The sequence below is a fragment of the Oncorhynchus mykiss genome, chromosome 16, assembly GCF_057628025.1.
Source record: "Oncorhynchus mykiss isolate SJ-2025 chromosome 16, ASM5762802v1, whole genome shotgun sequence".
Classification (NCBI taxonomy): domain Eukaryota; kingdom Metazoa; phylum Chordata; class Actinopteri; order Salmoniformes; family Salmonidae; genus Oncorhynchus; species Oncorhynchus mykiss.
Window position 1 is genome coordinate 17,545,018 of NC_143037.1, and position 19,317 is coordinate 17,564,334.

General features: G+C 45.5%; 1 protein-coding gene across 4 annotated transcripts in view; it reads right to left on the reverse strand.

Annotated features, from left to right (window-relative positions):
* The window catches only part of LOC110491482 (thyroid hormone receptor alpha-B), a 149,493-nt gene that overhangs the window by 60,929 nt on the left and 69,247 nt on the right, over positions 1 to 19,317 (reverse strand). For all 4 annotated transcript variants that reach the window (XR_016487158.1, XR_016487159.1, XM_021564964.3 and 1 more), the window contains one exon: positions 18,398 to 18,473. The gene's annotated coding sequence lies outside the window, so the exon portion shown is untranslated. The remainder of the gene's footprint in view (positions 1 to 18,397; positions 18,474 to 19,317) is intronic.

The window sequence follows — 19,317 nt, forward strand, 5'->3', positions numbered from 1 at the left end:
CGACAGCACCACGGTGAACAAAGGGCACATATATACAAATACAATCAGTGGGAATAGGGGCCAGGTGTGCCTGATCCGTGGGAATAGGGTGTGCCAGGTGTGCTCCGAAAGTTCCGGAGGGATCCGTGATAGCGTCTAACTTTTTCACTCTTGGACGCTATTTATACAAAATATGTACAACTTTATCACGTCAGTGTATAAAGGCAACATGAAAAATAACACAATATATACAAAGGAGTACGTAAAGGGATCATCTATCTGAGTAGCGTGGTGTGTAAAGCACATGCTAGAAAAATCTGTGGGGAGCGACAGTATCTAGGAGGGGGATCCATTTTCCCTCTTTTTGTAGTAGCAAACGGCCAAAGTCACCCTCTCTCTCATTCCTCTTCACTTTCTCTATTGCTCAGAACTTTAGTTTGTTGTGTTGGTGCTGGATGAGGGTCGTTCTCGTCCTTGCGTCTAATAGAGCTTTTGCGTTCCGTGATCCGTGTTCATAAAATCAGCACACAAGTAAGCGCTGTATTCAGCCCGAGACATACTGCTACAAATAACATTATAATTCTTAGAAAAACATCTAAATAAGAAGCTTGACCTTGCCATGTTGTGTACATGAAATGACTAATCCTCTCACTGAATGCTGGTCATAGTGAGACTTAATTCATAGAAAAACACTGAAGTACATTATCCAAAATAACCAGATACACACTAATAATCCCTCCCTATCTGAGTGAGTTGCTTTAGATTAGTCATATCTCAGTGTCGGGCCAGTAACCGAAAGGCCGCTGGTTCGAATCCTTGAGCCGACTAGGTGAAAAATCTCTCGATGTGCCCGTAAGCAAGGCACTTAACACTAATTGCTGCTATAAATCGTTCTGGATAAGAGTGCCAAATGACTCAAATGACTAAAATGCCAAATGGATCTGTGGGTTGTTCCATGTCATTACCTAAAAGGAATAGAGAGGCTGTTTACTCCAGTGGAGGCTGGTGTCACTTTTTTTAAACATTTATTTTTGTACTTTTTACCCCCAATTGGTAGTCAGAGTCTTGTCCCATCACTGCAATTCCCAGACAAAGGTTGAGAGCCATGCATCCCCGAAACACAACCCTGCCAAGCCACATTGCTTCTTGACACACTGTTCGCTTAACACGGAAGCCAGCTGCACCAATGTCGGAGGAAACACCGTACAGCTGGCGACCAAAGTCAAAGTGCGTGTGCGCGGCCTGCCACAAGGAGTCACTAGAGCGCGATGGGTCAAGGACATTCCGGCCGGCCAAACCCTCCCCTAACCCGGACAACTGTGCGCCGCCTCATGGGTCTCCCGGTTGAGGCAGGCTGCGACACAGCCTGGGATTGAACCTGGGTCTGTAGTGACACCTCAAGCATTTCGATGCAGTCCCTTAGACCGCTGCGCCACTCGGGAGGCCTGGTGTCACTTTAAAGAGCCCCCCCCCATTCTCCAGCCTCCACTGCTTCTCGCCCATCTGAACTCTTTTTGACCCCCGTCTGGCATAGCTTCTCCCTGTACAAACTAAAGACATACATCCCCCTTGTGTACACTGCCAGAGACATACACTGAGTATACCAATCATTAGGAACACTTTCCTAATACTGAGATGTACACTCCCTTTACCATCAGAACTGATTCAATTCGTCGGGGCATGGACTCTACAAGATGTCGAAAGCGTTCCACAGGGATGCTGGCCCATGTTGACTCCAAAGCTTCCCACAGTTGTGTCAAGTTGGCTGGATGTCCTTTAGGTGTTGGACCATTCTTGACACACACAGGAAACTGTTGTGTGAAAAACCCAGCAGCGTTGCAGTTCTTGACACAAACCGGTGCGCCTGGCACCTACTACCATACCCAGTTCAAAGACACTCTTTTGTCTTGCCCATTCACCCTCTGAATGGCACACATACACAATCTATGCCTCAATTGTCTCAAGGCTTAAAAATCCTTCTTTAACCTGTCTCCTCCTGAAGTGGATTCAACAAGTGACATCAACAAGGGATCATAGCTTTCACCTCAATGTCATGGAATGTTTTGTGTACTCGGTGTATAGACGAGAGCGAGCATGCAAGGTCACGAGGGCCTGCTGGATGCTATGTTAATGACCCCAGAAATGCATAGTCAATGGATGGGTTCGCTTTAGCACTGCGGTACCTTGTGGAACGTACTGCTGCATCGGGGACATCTAAGCCTTCCTGGCTTTCGTTGCGAAAGTCCCTTAGCCTCCGCCGCGCCACCCTAGCTGGCCTTTCTCTGACCCTAGTGTCTGCATGCTATAGCTAATCACATTGTACTGGTATATGTAATTATATAGCTCATTAAGCTAAAGCCCAGGGGTCATTACCATTAACTAGCGTGTGCAACTGTTTTGCTACACCAGGCACATCTAAGGCCAATTAATATAAAGTTCAATGGTTCCAGAGTTACCCGTTAGCCGTGTCATTCTGCGATTGAGCCTCTGCGTCTTCGACATTGTAATTCATTCGAGGTTGTTTGTTCGACCGGAGGCGAGCTACTGTAACTTGACGGCTAGTTTTGTCACCAACATCCGGATATGCTAATGAGTCATTAAAAGCTATCTGGGTGCAGCACCTGGTCACCTCGTGTCATCGGCGTCTTTCGGGTTAAAGAGAACCTTCAGATATTAAAACGGAGATGCCGTAAACAGACAGTAGAGTGTGAAGTGTGTGGTGGTTTGGTTTGTGTGGGGGAGTCCAGCATCTTCCTATGGATGTGAAGACATGAGTGAGTCTACAAAACCACAAATAGACCTATAGTTTATTCTGTACACATATACACCTCCCATACACATAATAAACACACATCCGCACAACACATACACCCACCCACACACACCTCAGCACCTACACATCTGACATGTGGACTAATAGCCAATAGGGAGGAACCCCTGGTCTGCTGCCCAGGCAAACAGGGAACAATAACATCAACGCACATACCATACCAGATAACAGCAGCCTTTTAAAGCAAGGACCACTGCCAAACACTCTGTAAACTACACCAATGTGTGCTAATATGACAGGAACGTGGGTATTACACATTGTAGGCAGACAAATTGACTCATAAAGCTCTTTGAGTTTGTGCAAAGCACTCTATACTGTCAATGCAAAACATGAATCAATGTCAGTGCTGGACAGTACAGTGCCATGAATGTACATTTGGGTTATCACTGGGCAAGGCACGCCCTTCATTTGAGAAAGCGTTGCAGAACTGCTATGTGCTGCTAAATGGAGTTGAACAGTACGGCCTGAGTCTCTGAGGCAGTAGCGGATTTAGGGAAAGGCGACAGGGGCAGCAGCCCAGGGCGGCATGGGGCGCCCTCACAAAAAACAAAATATACAATTTGGAACGGTGACATTTGCGTGATTGGTTTTCTATCGCTCATTTGCACATCACGTCAATGATATCATGTCACTGTGTGGGACTGTGGGTCAATTAACCTTGTCGGAGTGGGCGCCCTGATTCTAGTTTGTGAGCTGGGCAGGCTACTGCCTGGGAAGGTCTCCCACTCAGAAGTACAAGATGGGGAGGGGGTGGGGGTAGGGTGACCTCAGGTCTCCCCACTGGAAGCCTGAGGTAGGGAGAGTGGAGGAATCTATCAAATAGTGAACCTCTAACTATGTACAGTACTGCAATTTAGTTTGTGTTTCTTGTTTGAGGTGTCTTATTTTTGTATATATTTGTACATTTATATATTTCTAAATGTTATGATTATTTATTTGTGTTGTTCCAAATGTCTGAATAAAAATTACAATTAGTGGGGGGGTTCGCCCAGGGAGCCATACAAGCTAGAACTGCCACTGTCCTGAGGTGTACCTTTACCTCTTTATTGACTTCCTGTCACTCTCCCTAATCTCTGCAGTGAGAGAGAGGGGAGAGAGAAGAGAGGGAGAGAGAGGAAGAGAGAGAGAATGTGAGAGAGAATGTGTGTGAGAGAGAGAGAGAGAGAGAGAGAGAGAGCAAGAGAGCGAGAGAGAGAGAGTGAAAGAGAGCGAGAGAGAGTGAGAGGGAGTGAGAGAGAGTGAGAGGGAGAGTGAAAGAGAGAGAGAGGTAATGAGATGGGAGAGAAAGAGTCCAGCCCTCCATATGGATGTCGGCTTTTGAGCCACTAAATCAAACCCATTACATCAATTTCCTCTAATCTGGGCAAAGCCTGCCCCGAGCAGGAAATACCAGGCTCGGCGTGGGGCCCCAGAGAAAAGAAGCCATTGTGCCTGCATGCAAAGCATAAGCTGAGGAAGATCTGATTAGCTCACTGCTCTGCTGGGTGAGTGTTTCCGCCGCTGCCAATCAAGCCAGGCCTCCTCTCTTCTGCCCACGCTCCACTCGTCAACACACACCCACATGGACACACACACACACGCGGTTGAAGGTTGCTGGTTCGAATCCCCGAGCCGACTAGGTGAACAACCTGTCAATGTGCCCTTGAGCTAGGCAGACATCTGCTAAATGGCTACAATGTCAATGTAATGTAAATGCAATTGTAGCAGCACCATTCAAGTGAAACTGAATTGAACTGAACGGTATCAAATAGTCTTACTGTACGTTCTGCCGACTGGCTGCTGCTCATGACTTGATTTCCTTGTTTCTGCAACAAGTGTGCCACAAGACAACATCCTGTTTAGGAATACATCCTGATTGGCCATGAGGGGTACACACCCCTGACATGCACACATTTCACTGTTTGTTGTGGCTTCTGCCTGCTGGCATCGGGCATGGCAACTGCAGTTCAGGTTTGCATGGTTTGCGCCTGCTGCACAGTGCACACCCACACAGCCTTGGCGCTATAGTAACATCAACGGTGTATGAGACCGACTGCTTGATCATCAGATTTAGGACGTGTTAAAGAGGATATCTACCAAGAGTGGTCATCACAACACATGCTATGCTTCTCCTGGCCTACTGTAATTCCTCTGTTCAAGGGAACCCTGCCCAGGAACCACGTGTAATGTCTAATGTGCAATGCGTTCGGAAAGTAATCAGACTCCTTGTCTTTTTCCACTTTGTTACGTTGCAGCCTTATTCTAAAATGAATTTTTCCTCATCAATCTACACACAATACCCCATAATGACAAAGTGAAAACAGGAAGTCCCATAGGGCGGCGCACAATTGGCCCAGCGTTGTCCAGGTTAGGGGAGGTTATGACCGGGGGAGGGCTTTACTTGGCTCATTGCGCTCTAGCGACTCCTTGTGCAGGGCCGGGCGCCTGCAGGCTGACTTCGGTCGTCAGTTGAATGGTGTTTCCTCTGGCACATTGGTGCAGCTGGCTTCCGGGTTAAGCGGGCGGGTGTAAAGAAGCGTGGTTTGGCGGGTCATGTTTATGAGGACTTATGACTTGACCTTCGTCTCTCCCGAGCCAGTTGGGGAGTTGCAGTGACAAGACAAGATCGCAATTCGATATCATGAAATTGGGGAGAAAAAGGGCAAAAAAATGTTTTTAAATAACAGAAATACCTTATTTACATAAGTATTCAGACCCTTTAATATAAGACCTGAAATTGAGCTCAGGTGCATCCTGTTTCCACTGATTATCCTTGAGCTGTTTCAGCAATGTCTAATGTATATCTTAGAGCAGGGATCATCAGCTAGACTCAGCCGCGGGCCGATTTGTTCTTGAGCGGTTGGTCGGGGGGCCGGACCATAATTACTAATCATTTGTAGACTCCAAATTGACTGCAAGAAGTCCAAACAGATATATTGTTTCACCAAAATATAATCATTTCAAACTTTGCTTACATTTATATTCAATCACGTGTCTCTCTATCATGCGTGGGAAGACTTGGGAACAGATTTCTTAAATTAAAACCACTTGGAGCTGATTTCCTGGTGTTTTTAACAGTCTTATGTCCAACAACAAACATTTTCCTATATACAGTATATATTATTATTCATCATTTTTTCTCAGAAAACTTGAGAGGCCAAATAAAAAACCCTGCGGGCTTGCTAGTTGGGGAACCCCGTCTTATTGTTCCTACTGTGTATCTTGTGTTTAATGTATTTGTTGACTTGTCTGTTGTTACTTGTGAATGATTTTGCAGCAAAACCACTTTCCCCCCAGGGGACGATAAATCCGTCTACTGACGACTGATGTTTATTGGCAGACTCTGAAAGATCTGAATGAGTCATAGTGTTCTTGACAAGCAGATTGTCAAAGGAAAGACACAGTCAAATAGTTTCACAGATGCACAGAAAACAAAATGAATGACCTCTGTTTCAATGGACAATGGCTCCTTTATGTATATCCACATGTCCATATTTTGTGGCTTCTTCTAAGGGCCCACCCTGTGTCCACTGTCTTTAACGGTGGGACCACCTGTAAGAGCTATCCATCTTGACACCACTCCTCACCTCCGTGACGAGCCGTCCATAGGTCCGTAGTATGTGGTTTCTGTCTGTTGTTCCTTCTGTTTGTCAGTTCTGCTTCTGCCCGTCGTTTAGATTTTCAGAAACGATCTTGCGGAAATGTAAAGATCCCCATTTACACAGTGTGCAAACACATAACCATTTGTGCATAAGCACACAAGGGAATTCGCAATTCCCCAACTTTATTGACGTTTAAGTTGTGAGCCGACGACTACATTGTCTCTCAAAGTTCTGGAATGTTAGTTTGTGTTATTTATTTATTTTTTGTCTAGACAAAGCGGGTGGCTATTTGGGAGTGGGATCTTAAAATGCATGCAATGGGTCCTATGGCTCGGCAACCGCTTTTGATTTCAGATTGCCCCTTAAATCTGGGAAACCCACTAATTACGCAGTTGTTTGTTTTCCTGCTCTTTGGGTATTTGATGTAGGTTAAAGTTTAAGGCTATAATGCACTGGGTTGGAATTCCAGTTCCGCTTGCCATGTAATGACCCTAATCCTTCCGAGCAGGAACTGCTCCTACGCAAAGAACGGTAATTTGTTTCCCCAGTGTCACACACACCAGCCAGAAGCATAGGTAACAGCGGCACGGAAACCATCAATTATGCTAATTAAAAGTGTGGGGGGGGGGGGGGGGGGGGTGTTTCTCATCCCGAAGAGCGGCAGAGGAGAAATGAAGGAGAAAGGGAGAGGGAGAGATGGGACAAATGATTGTTAAAGATTGTTAAAGATAGAGAGGCGAAAAGATAGATGGTGGAAAAGTCATTTCGCATGCTTTCCAGCCAAAACAGTTCGGAAGAGTTCGTGCATATAATATGATGACATTTTGTGGCGTTTTTGTTTGTTTTGAACTTCGGTAAGGGTTTTGTCAGCTGTTCCGGCACCCAGAAATCTTTCTCGAGGCCAGCCGAAGTTTGGGAGTCCCTTTGTCAGTCAACTGTAGGGATTCTTCAATAAAGTCTTTGTCATTCAACAAGAGATGACTCCTTTTCAAGCACATTTTTTCATTGAGAAATAATGCACCAAAATCTTAGTTAGATGTAATATTGCGCGACTAAGATCTCCTCTGCAAAAACGTCAAAATTAATGACAGATTTCTTGAGTTATCTTCGATTCATTCTGACTATTTTGAGGAAGTGAATACTGGCTACGGCGTCTCGAAACAGACAAACAGTACTATTGCCGATTTTTTTCTCGTTCCTAAGCAAAAGTCTTTGAAGGGAGCATGTGAGCACACTAGTTCAGTTCGCCCAGCCGACTTCGGCTAGCCGCCAGCTGAATTGAAGCATGCTGACGCCTTAAGGGGAAGCAGAAAAAAAGAAACAGGGGAGTGGGGGGTGGGGGTTGGGGGGGGGGAGACGAAAGGGGGAAGGAGAGAAAGAAAACAGAGAGATAGCCTGGTGACTCTCTCCATAAAGCCTTGTCTCTGGGGCACAATGTGTAATCAGTAATCAGAGTAATTAGCTTATTAAACAGATAGACAGTAACGGCCCTGATATAGTCACCCAGCACTAATCCTCATCACCACAGGAGGCTCAGCTAAGCAAAGACCCCAGGTCAGTTTCCTGTAGTCACTTTGGGAGTTTGGGTCGCTGTTGTGCTGCTGAAAGCTGATCGTAAGACCTGTGTTTGTGGACAATGTCTCATTACAGTGTCAAAATGGCCTACGATGAATGTGGTAAAAGAGTATCTACACAACACAACTTACTTACCAAGTCCTATTGAACATCTTAGGCTCGCCATTCATTATTTTATCTCTATGTGAACCTTTGGCACGTAAAATGAGTAACCAAGCAGTCCATTGACTTGATTGATCTGTGAATCTGAATTAGCAGATCTAAACCTAGCAAAAAAACATGCCTAAGATTTGCAATCCATGTCCCGTGTATTGGGCTATCAGCACAGTCCGGAGAACAGAGAACTGGCTGTACAGCACTAGAGCAACTCTTAATTGCTGCACTATTCCACCTCCCACCTCAGACACTTACAACCTTGAGGTTATGACAATGGCCAGACAACAGTCACATTCAAGAGCCATTTTATAGAAAAATAACAGATTTTAATAACCGCTCAGCATGTGTGAGAATGATGTCATCAACACTCGCCAGTCACCCAGGTGAATACTGTAACGCAGCTGGTCATCTGGTTGGAGAACGCAGACTTTCCTGCTTCGTATGGCTGGAGAAAGCGGCGCAACACATTTTGGCAGTGTAACAAAGACGTTATTATTTCCCTCGAGGGGTAGGGATCTTAAAAACATAAACGCTCCTGAAATGTTGCACATTTTGGTATTAAAAAGCAAAGTAGGAATATTTACAGTCTGTCACATTTGAGGCTATAACGGGCAGTAAATAGTTGGGAAGAAAACACCTGTATGTGTGGTTGAATGAATGCTCGCACAAATAAGCGCCTGCACACACACTCGCGGGCACGCAAGCACACAGACACGTGTGGTAGCTGTTTTTGGGTCGACTGCAGAACCAGCTCTCTCAATAAACAAGGATTTTACAGCAGGAAAGCAGTGTTTTATTAATGAAGTGAGATGATGGTGGTCATGTGAGGAGGAGTATGGGATGGAGCAGAAGGAGGAGTAGAGGAGAGGGGAGATGTGAAGGCATTAACCTTCCCGCCATAAGAGAAGGAGAGAGGGAGTTCAAAACAATTGTCTCAGATTGAATTATCAACTTCTCTTTGGAAATGTATGGGCAGGATAAACAAACTCAGAGCTCTCTACATCTCTGGGCTAACATGCAATACTGTACAATTTTCCAACGTGTGGGAGGAAGATTAATATTTTAATACAGTACGCTCTCTATTTTGCTAGTTTCATCCACATTAAAGGCTATATGACGTTATGGCGTGGAACCATGCCAATGGAAACAGCATGTCAAAACAGGCAGAGTAGAGGGGAGTGTTTCTAAGGTACATAAACATGTGAATGCTATAGGTTAGGCGTTACCACCGAACAACCACCTTGTTGACACACACCGCCATCGAGAGGATTGATTACGTACCACCTTCAACGCTAGAACTATCATTAATATGATCTGGGCAGCGGAGAGAAAGCAAATAGGCCTAAAATAAGCATCAAAAGGGGATTTTTGACATTCCGAAAATAGAGATGAAATCCCAAGGGGAAATGACTGGGTTTGGGTTGAACCACAGACAGGCAGCAAAACTGGGCCTCGCTTGTGCGTGCCGCTGCAAATAAACACACACGCAAGCGCACCCACATCAGCACACACGTATGTGCACGTACACACGCACGCAAACAAGCAAAAACAGTCGCAAAGATGTGGTGGCGGGTCATCAACAGTTTGGATGTTTCCCCCCTAATGTATTCGATCTTCCGTATAAGCCGCGCAAGGATAAAAAGGTTGCTTACTTGACATGAGGATGTGGACTGAATTCTTCTAGCTAGGACACATCTATACAGTGCACACTCTATACTGGCAGCGCTGGTCTGTTAACCAGGAAACCATTTCTTATTGCAGAGTGGCATATTGCACAGGGAGGGTACAATCAATGGGCTGTGAAAGGGAGAAGTAAACCGCTAGCCCGCTAGGCGCTAACGCTTCTATACACTTCCTACTGGAGTATAGCCTCAAATCAAATTGTATTGGTCACATGCGCCAAATACAACAGTGAAATGCTTACTTGCGAGCCCATTCCCAGCTGTGCAGAGTTAAAAAGTAAGACAAAATGTAGGTAAATAAAAAAAGAAACAGTAACAGATTTAAAGCAATAACGAGGCTATATACAAGGAGCCCCAGTACCGAGTCAATGTGCAGGGGTACGAGGTAATTGTGGTTATACAATATGTACATGTAGGTAGGGGTAAAAGTGACTAGGCAATCAGGATATATAATAAACAGAGTAGCAGCAGCATATGTAAAGTTTGTTGTACAGGCACCATTAGTCAGGCAGCCACAGCCTGGCTCTTTGGAGTCTTTTCCACTTTAACATAATGTATATCTTTGCACAACCAGTGTGTACAGACATACAACCACTACAACCGCTCCAGTGTAGTGAATGCCTCGAACTGTTAGAGGAGAGGGTCCACAAACAGTACTTTACAAACCGTACTGTTCCTTATCCTGCTTGCCTGACTGCCAGTGTGTGAGTGATGGGAGGTGTGTGTGTGTGTGGGGTCGTGTGTGTATGGTTTGAGGCCGCGACTGTTTACTGTTGTGATAGTGTGTGTGTGACTTGAAAGAGGTGTGTGTATGTGTGTGTGAGAGAGAGTATGTGCATGGGTGGCTTTGACCTGCCCTTACTGGGAGATCCTGCTCTGTGTGATCTGCGTGAGCATGTGAAAGGGGGAGAGGAGAGGGGTGTGGCTGGGGCAACCCTCTGCCTGAAGAGCTGCTGTAGGCAGGCTGGAGATCCTGCTCTGTTCTAACACACCTGGTTCAGCTAATCAGAGCCTGATGAGTAGCTCATTAGCAAAATGTGCTGTGTTAGAGCAGGGTCGAAGCAAGAACCTGCACGACACAGACACGCACATCCGCACATAAGGGAAGGTAAGACCAGCGTACACACAGTAAGCTGTTTGGACCACACAGGAACCCAAAGCCAAACATACAGGGGATCTAGAAGGACAGATACATGCCTATAGACAACATCCCAGCTATACAGCAGTTCACTGAGGCCATATGCTATTATGTCCTTGATAAACCCATCACCATTAGCCTACAAAAGCAATAGAAAAACACCAACATAGGAAGTGTTGCTAGTAAATGTTAGGCTGGTACCAGTGGAGGCTGGTGGAATGAGCTATAGGAGGATGGGCTTATTGTAAAGACTGGAATGGAATCAATGGAACGGTATTATCAAACATATGGAAACCACATGTTGGACTGCGTTCCATTTATTAAATTCCATCCATTATAATGAGCCTGTCCTCCTATAGCTCCTCCCACCAGCCTCCTCTGGCTGGTACAGCATTATGTTTTGTTTAAGTAAATTGCTGTATCCTACCTACAACACAGGTCATCCAATTATATTACACAACCACATTGCCATGGTGACATTCTCTTGCTAGGATCAGAAGTGTGACCAATTTTGTGGTGAAAAAAAGAACCCCTGTGTCGTGGTAGGAAACTAAAATCATTTATTTGAAATGTTGGAATCTGTTGGATGGAATCCATTAAGCATGATTATTACGGTAAAAGGCAGCGTTTCATAGTGACCACCATGAGATATATCAGGCATATTAGAGCCTTGTTCATGTCCACCTGCTGTTTCGACACTGTTTATAGTGCGGTAACACTTTTTATAATATGGGGTCACTGTGGAGCAGTTTAAGGAGACCAGACGGTAGGGTATCTATCGATTAGCTAACGACATTGATCCACAGTGCCTCCAGTGCCTGTTGCCATGGGTCATGTATAGGTCTGCACGTTCACACACACACACACAAAGGGTGAATCTAAAGCATGATGCCAGGCTGTCGCTGACAAGTTAACAGTAAAATGCCTCGTGTTCAATACCAGGCCTTTACAATATTCTGTCCAGGTTGGAATGCTCTTCAGTTTATTTTCTGTAAAAAAGTAGGCTGCTTGTCTCCATACCAGGCCTGTTGAGCATAAATCAGAAGGTGCATCACTCTCTTGACCCAAATACTGTACACTTAAACAGTTAGAGGTCATATATAGGTTATAGGTCAGGGGTCGGCAAATGGCAGCCGGGGGGGGGGGGGGCCAAAAGTCTGGTAAAAACTTTATTTGTTAAAAAGAAAACTGCAAAATCACCAGGAATTCAGCTGAAAATGTGTTTAATTTAGGAAATCTGTTCCGAAGTATTCCCACGAATAAAAATGTAAAAAGAGACGTGACTGTGTCTCAATGTAATTAAGGTATGAAATTGTCATTTTCAAATACAATTTGGGTTTAGTTGTGGTGAATTTGCAGTGTACAAATTATTATAATTATGTTCCGGTCCCTCGACCAGCCACTCAGACAGTGGCCAAATCTAGTTGCCTAGGATCACCACTTTATTTTAAGAATGTGAAATGTCAGAATAATAGTAGAGAGAATGATTTATTTCAGTTTTTATTTATTTCATCACATTCCCAGTTGGTCAGAAGTTTACATACACTCAATTAGTATTTGGTAGCATTGCCTTTAAATTATTTAACTTGGGTCAAACGTTTTGGGTAGCCTTCCAGAGAGCCTTGACAGAGCTGGTGTAACTGAGTCAGGTTTGTAGGCCTCCTTGCTCGCACAAGCTTTTTCAGTTCTGCCCACAAATACTCTATAGGATTGAGGTCAGGGCTTTGTGAAGGCCACTCCAATACCTTGACTTTGTTGTCCTTAAGCCGTTTTGCCACAACTTTGGAAGTATGCTTGGGGTCATTTAGAAGACCCATTTGTGACCAAGCTTTAACTTAACTGATGTCTTGAGATGTTGCTTCAATATATCCACATAATTTTCCTCCCTCATGATTACATCTATTTTGTGAAGTGCACCAGTCCCTCCTGCAGCAAAGCACCCTCACAACATGATGGTGCCACCCCTGTGCTTCGTGGTTGGGATGGTGTTCTTCGGCTTGCAAGCCTCCACCTTTTTCCTCCAAACATAACGATGGTCACTATGGCCAAACAGTTCTATTTTTGTTCCAGAGGACATTTCTCCAAAAAGTACAATCTTTGTCCCCATGTGCAGTTGTAAACCGTAGTCTGGCTTTTTTATGGTGGTTTTGGAGCAGTGGCTTCTTCCTTGCTGAGCGGCATTTCAGGTTATGTCGATATAGTACTCGTTTCACTGTGGATATAGATACTTTTGTACCCGTTTCCTCCAGTATCTTCACAAGGTCTTTTGCTGTCGTTCTGGGATTGATTTGCACTTTTCGCACCATAGTACGTTCATCTCTAGGAGACAGAACGCGTCTCCTTCCTGAGCGGTATGATGGCTGCATAGTCCCATGTTCTTTATACTTGCGCACTATTGTTTGTACAAATGAACGTGGTACCTTCAGGCATTTGGAAATTGCTCCCAAGGATGAACCAGATGTGTGGAGGTTTACAATTGTTTTTCTGAGGTCTTGGCTGATTTCTTTTGATTTTCCCATTATGTCAAGCAAAGAGGCACTGAGATTGAAGGTAGGCCTTGAAATACATCCACAGGTACACCTACAATTGACTCAAATTCTGTCAATTAGCCTATCAGAAGCTTCTAAAGCCATGACATAATTTTCTGGACTTTTCCAAGCTGTTTATTAAAGGCACAGTCAACTTAGTGCATGTAAACTTCTGACCCACTGGAATTGTGATACAGTGAATTATAAGTGAAATAATCTGTCTGTAAACAATTGTTGGAAAAATGACTTGTGTCATGCACAAAGTAGATGTCCTAACCAACTAGTGTTAACAAGAAATTTGTGGAGTGGTTGAAAAACAAGTTTTAATGACTCCAACATAAGTGTATGTAGACTTCTGACTTCAACTGTAGCCAGATTGTCTGTCTGTTTATCTCTCTGTCTGTCTGTCTGTCTGTTATAATATGATTCCTTATTTAGTGGATTGATTATTTGCCCAGCACCAGTATTCATTTCGGGATTAACTTTGTTTGAATAATGGAGCCCAACAGATTATCTATCAAAGAATGAGCTCAATCATTTCAATTCTGCACCAATCTTGCTGCTGAGAGAGTGTGTGTGTGTGTGTGTGTGTGCGATGAGCATGCGTGCATGTGTGTGAGTGTGTGTGTGTGAGTGCGCTCGTGCGTGCCGTGTGTATGAGTCAGAAGAGGCTGGTGGGAGGAGCTATAGGAGGAAGGCTCGTTGTATTGGCTGGAATGAAATAAATGGAACGGTATCAAACACATCCAACATATGGAAACCACATGTTTGACTGTAGGCCTAAGTGGGTGTGCACGACACATGCGGGCGATGCGTGTGTGTATGAACGTTAGCGCGTGTGCACGACACGTACATGTGTGCACAAACACTGCAGACTTTGTCAGCAGCAGCCTTGCCGCAACAGGTGAGATTCATGAGGTGTTAAGAATGTTCGCCTGTAACCCAGCAATGGGACTCTGGGATTCCGGGGGCTGCTGCATACGCCTCTACCTAACACAGTTCACGCTATACAAAGAGTACTTTTAGTGGCGTCCACTTGCCACATCCATCAAATAGGCATATGACATTACTTCAAATGGTGAAACCCATCCGTAGGTATTACTGTACGTGCAGATGTCTAACATTCCACATGAGGACCCAGTTAAATGAAGACCGAAAAGCAAACCATTCACCTTCAGTCCCACAGCCATCTCTGGCCATGGCCAAAATGGCCATTCTAATGCTTCCTAAACGGGCTCAATGTTTCAACCCCCACTGTTCACCATCCCTCCTAGTTGCTGACTCAAACGGTGTTTGCTGAAAGCTTATGTACCACTCCGCTGCAGCCATTAAGATGTATTACCCACCCAACATCTGTCCAACAATCCTCAGATCAATGTTCCGCCTGTTTCCGCCTCTTTCCTAATTCGTTCACCAGAATTACACTGTGATTTCATACTTCTATCCCTTTCTCCCTCCCTCTCTCTCGCTCTCCCATTTACCCAGCTGGAGAGGAGAGGAAAGGGGGAGAGGAGAGGAGAGGAAGAAGAGGAAGAGGGAGAGGGAGAGGAGAGGAGCTCCAACAACAGCCAGTAACAAAAACACTGTCAGACCGGCATTATAACCAGGGTTGAGTTCAATTCCATTTAAACTCTGTGGAGCCATACTAACAACAACTTACTTAAACCTAAGGTTTAAACTTTCTCTGTAACAAATCCCACATCAGCCAATTAAAAATAGGTCAACTTGGCCACCAGGGGGATATTTTGAACCTCCAAAATCAAGGTCTAGGTCATTCCGCTTGGTCTGTAACCAGTGAAGTGTGCCAATATACAGTATATTGCATGGTGAATCCTTGACTAGGCTACTAAAAGTTGGACAAAATTCCAAAGGCACGTTTTCACATACATACGTTTCGGATTATGCGTTTCACACACATCCATGTGCTTTTACAGAATACATATATAGGAGGTCTTTACAACATATTCACACATCGTATATAAAAATGAGCAAAAGAGCCTTTTGGTCTTGTCATGTACCCTCATTACTATTGCAGTCAGGTGGTGTACAACACTAAGGTGCTAAAGCTCAGAATCTTCAGTAACTGCGCATTCAAGTCGGGTGTGGTCCAAAAAGTGTTTGACCACGCCCAGCTACGTTAATGCTTTTAATTGGCTCGGAAATAATCACGCTGGATGTCAGCTGGTTGTGGTAGCCAGGTGAAAAGCTAACACCTAGCATATTCAATTCAAATTCAACTCATGAAGAGAAAAGTCCACGTAGGACACGAATGTCCAAATTCAACCACAACCTGCATTATAGTTCTAAACTGTCCTGTCTTAATGTTTACTACAGTTCCACCAGACACTGTATCGGGACGCAAAGTGAAAGGTCTTAAATTGCAATGCCGGTCAAAACAAAAACACATACACTAGACAGGGCATTTGGATTTATGTATCCCTAGACACAGTGATCCCATAATATTCCCATATTCCAGTGTGGGAGTAGGGGGCGTGAGTCGAGCAGACACACAAGGCCCCGGCTCAGGGACACACCATGGAATGCTGGGAATGTGACTCTTTGATTTCCTGCACTGGGCTGGTGGGAACAGTTACCGTTAATATCAGGACCCTGACTTTAACACCACACTGCAAGAGAGAGAGAGAGAGAGAGAGACACCGAGAGAGAGAGACAGACAGAGAGAGAGAGAGACAGAGAGAGAGAGAGAGAGAGACAGAGAGAGAGAGACAGAGAGAGACAGAGAGAGAGAGAGAGAGAGAGAGAGACAGAGAGAGAGACAGAGAGAGAGAGACAGAGAGAGAGAGACAGAGAGAGAGAGACATAGAGAGAGAGACAGAGAGAGAGAGACAGATGGAGAGACAGAGACAGAGAATCGTACATATTTTCACATTAGGATGAAGGCAGCATAAGACCCTATTTGGAAACACTTGGCATTCGATCAGTGGGAGTCGATACATCTCACTGTAGACTGGGCTATAAGTTATACTGCCTGAGTATGTGAGAGAGAGTGAGTGAGTGAGTGTGTGTGTGTGTGTGTGTGTGTGTGTGTGTGTGTGTGTGTGTGTGTGTGTGTGTGTGTGTGTGTGTGTGTGTGTGTGTGTGTGTGTGTGTGTGTGTGTGTGTGTGTGTGTGTGTGTGTGTGTGTGTGTGTGTGTGTGTGTGTGTACACATATGTTTGTGTGCATCTGTGTAGAGGGCTGACCCCTCGCAGTGCGGAAGCGGACGGGAGGTCAGACAGACAACATTCAAATTAAAATATATTTTTGTCCCGCAGCTTAAGCTACATGGAAACGGTTGTCTTATTGTTCGTCAAACTATTACAGACTACAAAGGGAAGCACAGCCACGAGCTGCCCAGTGACACGAGCCTACCAGACGAGCTAAATTACTTCTATGCTCGCTTCGAAGCAAGCAACACTGAGGCATGCATGAGAGCATCAGCTGTTCCGGATGACTGTGTGATCACGCTCTCCGTAGCCGACGTGAGTAAGACCTTTAAACAGGTCAACATTCACAAGGCTGCAAGGAGCACACGGATTACCAGGGCGTGTGCTCCGGGCATGTGCTGACCAACTGGCAGGTGTCTTCACTGACATTTTCAACATGTCCCTGATTGAGTCCGTAGCCATGAAGTGCTTTGAAAGGCTGGTAATGGCTCACATCAACGCCATTATCCCAGAAACCCTAGACCCACTCCAATTTGCATACCGCCCAAACAGATCCACAGATGTTGCAATCTCTATTGCACTCCACACTGCCCTTTCCCACCTGAACAAAAGGAACACCTATGTGAGAATGCTATTCATTGACTACAGCTCAGCGTTCAACACCATACTACCCTCAAAGCTCATCACTAAGCTAAGGAACCTGGGACTAAACACCTCCCTCTGCAACTGGATCCTGGACTTCCTGACGGGCCGCCCCCAGGTGGTGAGGGTAGGTAGCAACACATCTTCCACGCTGATCCTCAACACTGGAGCTCCCCAGGGGTGCGTGCTCAGTCCCCTCCTGTACTCCCTGTTCACCCACGACTGCATGGCCAGGCACGACTCCATCACCATCATTAAGTTTGCTGACGACACAACAGTGGTAGGCCTGATCACTGACAATGACGAGACAGCCTATAGGGAAGAGGTCAGAGACCTGGCCGGGTGGTGCAAGAATAACAACCTATCCCTCAACGTAACCAAGAATAAGGAGATGATTGTGGACTACAGGAAAAGGAGCACCGAGCACGTCCCCATTGTCATCGACGGGACCATAGTGGAGCAGGTTGAGAGCTTCAAATTCCTTGGTGTCCACATCAACAACAAACTAGAAGGGTCCAAACACACCAAGACAGTCGTGAAGAATGAAGAACCCCCCCCCCTTGCTGCTACAACAGCCTCCACTCTTCTGGGAAGGCTTTCCACTAGAAATTTGACAACCTGACTTGTCGGAAAGGTTGCATCCTATGACGGTGCCACGTTAAAAGTCATTGTGCTCTTCAGTAAGGCCATTTTACTGCCAATGTTTGTCTATAGAGATTGCATGGCTTTGTGCTCGATTTTATACACCTGTCAGCAATGGGTGTGGCTGAAATAGCCAAAACCACTAATTTGAAGGGGTGTCCACATCCTTTTGGCCATGTCGTGTAATGGGCCACGTGAGAATCTCTGGTAACTTAACCTATTTTTTGGCACATTTTGATATTGCCTATAAGGTGCAAAATTGCTAAGACTATGGCTGCCAAGCAAGCTGCATCACATACAGTATGCCTAAAATAACATTAGCGGGACTGCGGTCGGGTTCGGGACCAATTCTTGCTGGAGCGGATGAAGAAATCAGTCCCGCGCAGACCTCTACATCCGTGTGCATGTATGTGTGCGTACAGTACACAGACATACCGCATATAGCTATAGGGGGCGAGAAGCAGCCAGTAAAACCTACCAGTATCCTGTTGTGTGTGGAGGTTAATGATATCCCCAGGCCTGTAGTTTGTTCTGTGTGACCGTTGGCCTCCGCCCTGTGAGAAATAAACAGACGATTGTTCAGAAGAGGGCGAGAAGGAGTGGAGGTACAGCACAGTGGGAGGGGAGGGATACAAGCATATGGAAAACAAACAGTGCAAGGAAGGCAGTACACAGACGAATAGGGACAAGACTCTTACTCTCTTCTACTCTCTAACAAGACTATGTCCCGCATGCAGACATTAAACGTGTCTACTATAGGTTTCCCCCATATATTTACAGCACAACACAGCTCCAAACAACAGACACGACACAGCTCTCTCTATGGATCTCCCCTCTCCGTGCTTCTCTCCTGTAATAGCGCCATGTTACTGTAGCTCCAAGCTCCAGGGGCAAGCATTAACACGCATGTTCTCAATCTCCCTACCGCCTGTAGTACTCTGCTCTAATCTGCTGCTAATGTCCGCCATACCTGTTGCCTGCGGTCGTATCTGTGGCCCATGCAAAGCCTGCTTAATGGGGCCACAGACTGTGCTACGCAGAACAACAACGTGTTCGGAAATAGACATTCCTGCATGTTTGCTGAGGATTTACACCAGACTTTTCTGTTTCTGTCGACGTGGGCCGACATCTGTGTCGCGGGCCCGGCATCTGTGTCGCGGGCCCGGCATCTGTGTCTCAGGCCACTGGTACTTTTCAGCTGGCATTTACATAACAATGGCTAACCGTGAACTTCCAACACCTTCTCACAGAGCAACAATCTTGAACGATAAAGAGGTCGTTGATAACACTAGAGCGCACATTAACATAAAACCCTGGCGGCCCACTGGTGTGGGGGTAAGTCTTAAGGGAAAAGTAGCACAGCGAGCTAGCTGGCTGGGGCCTGGGATTTCAGATCTG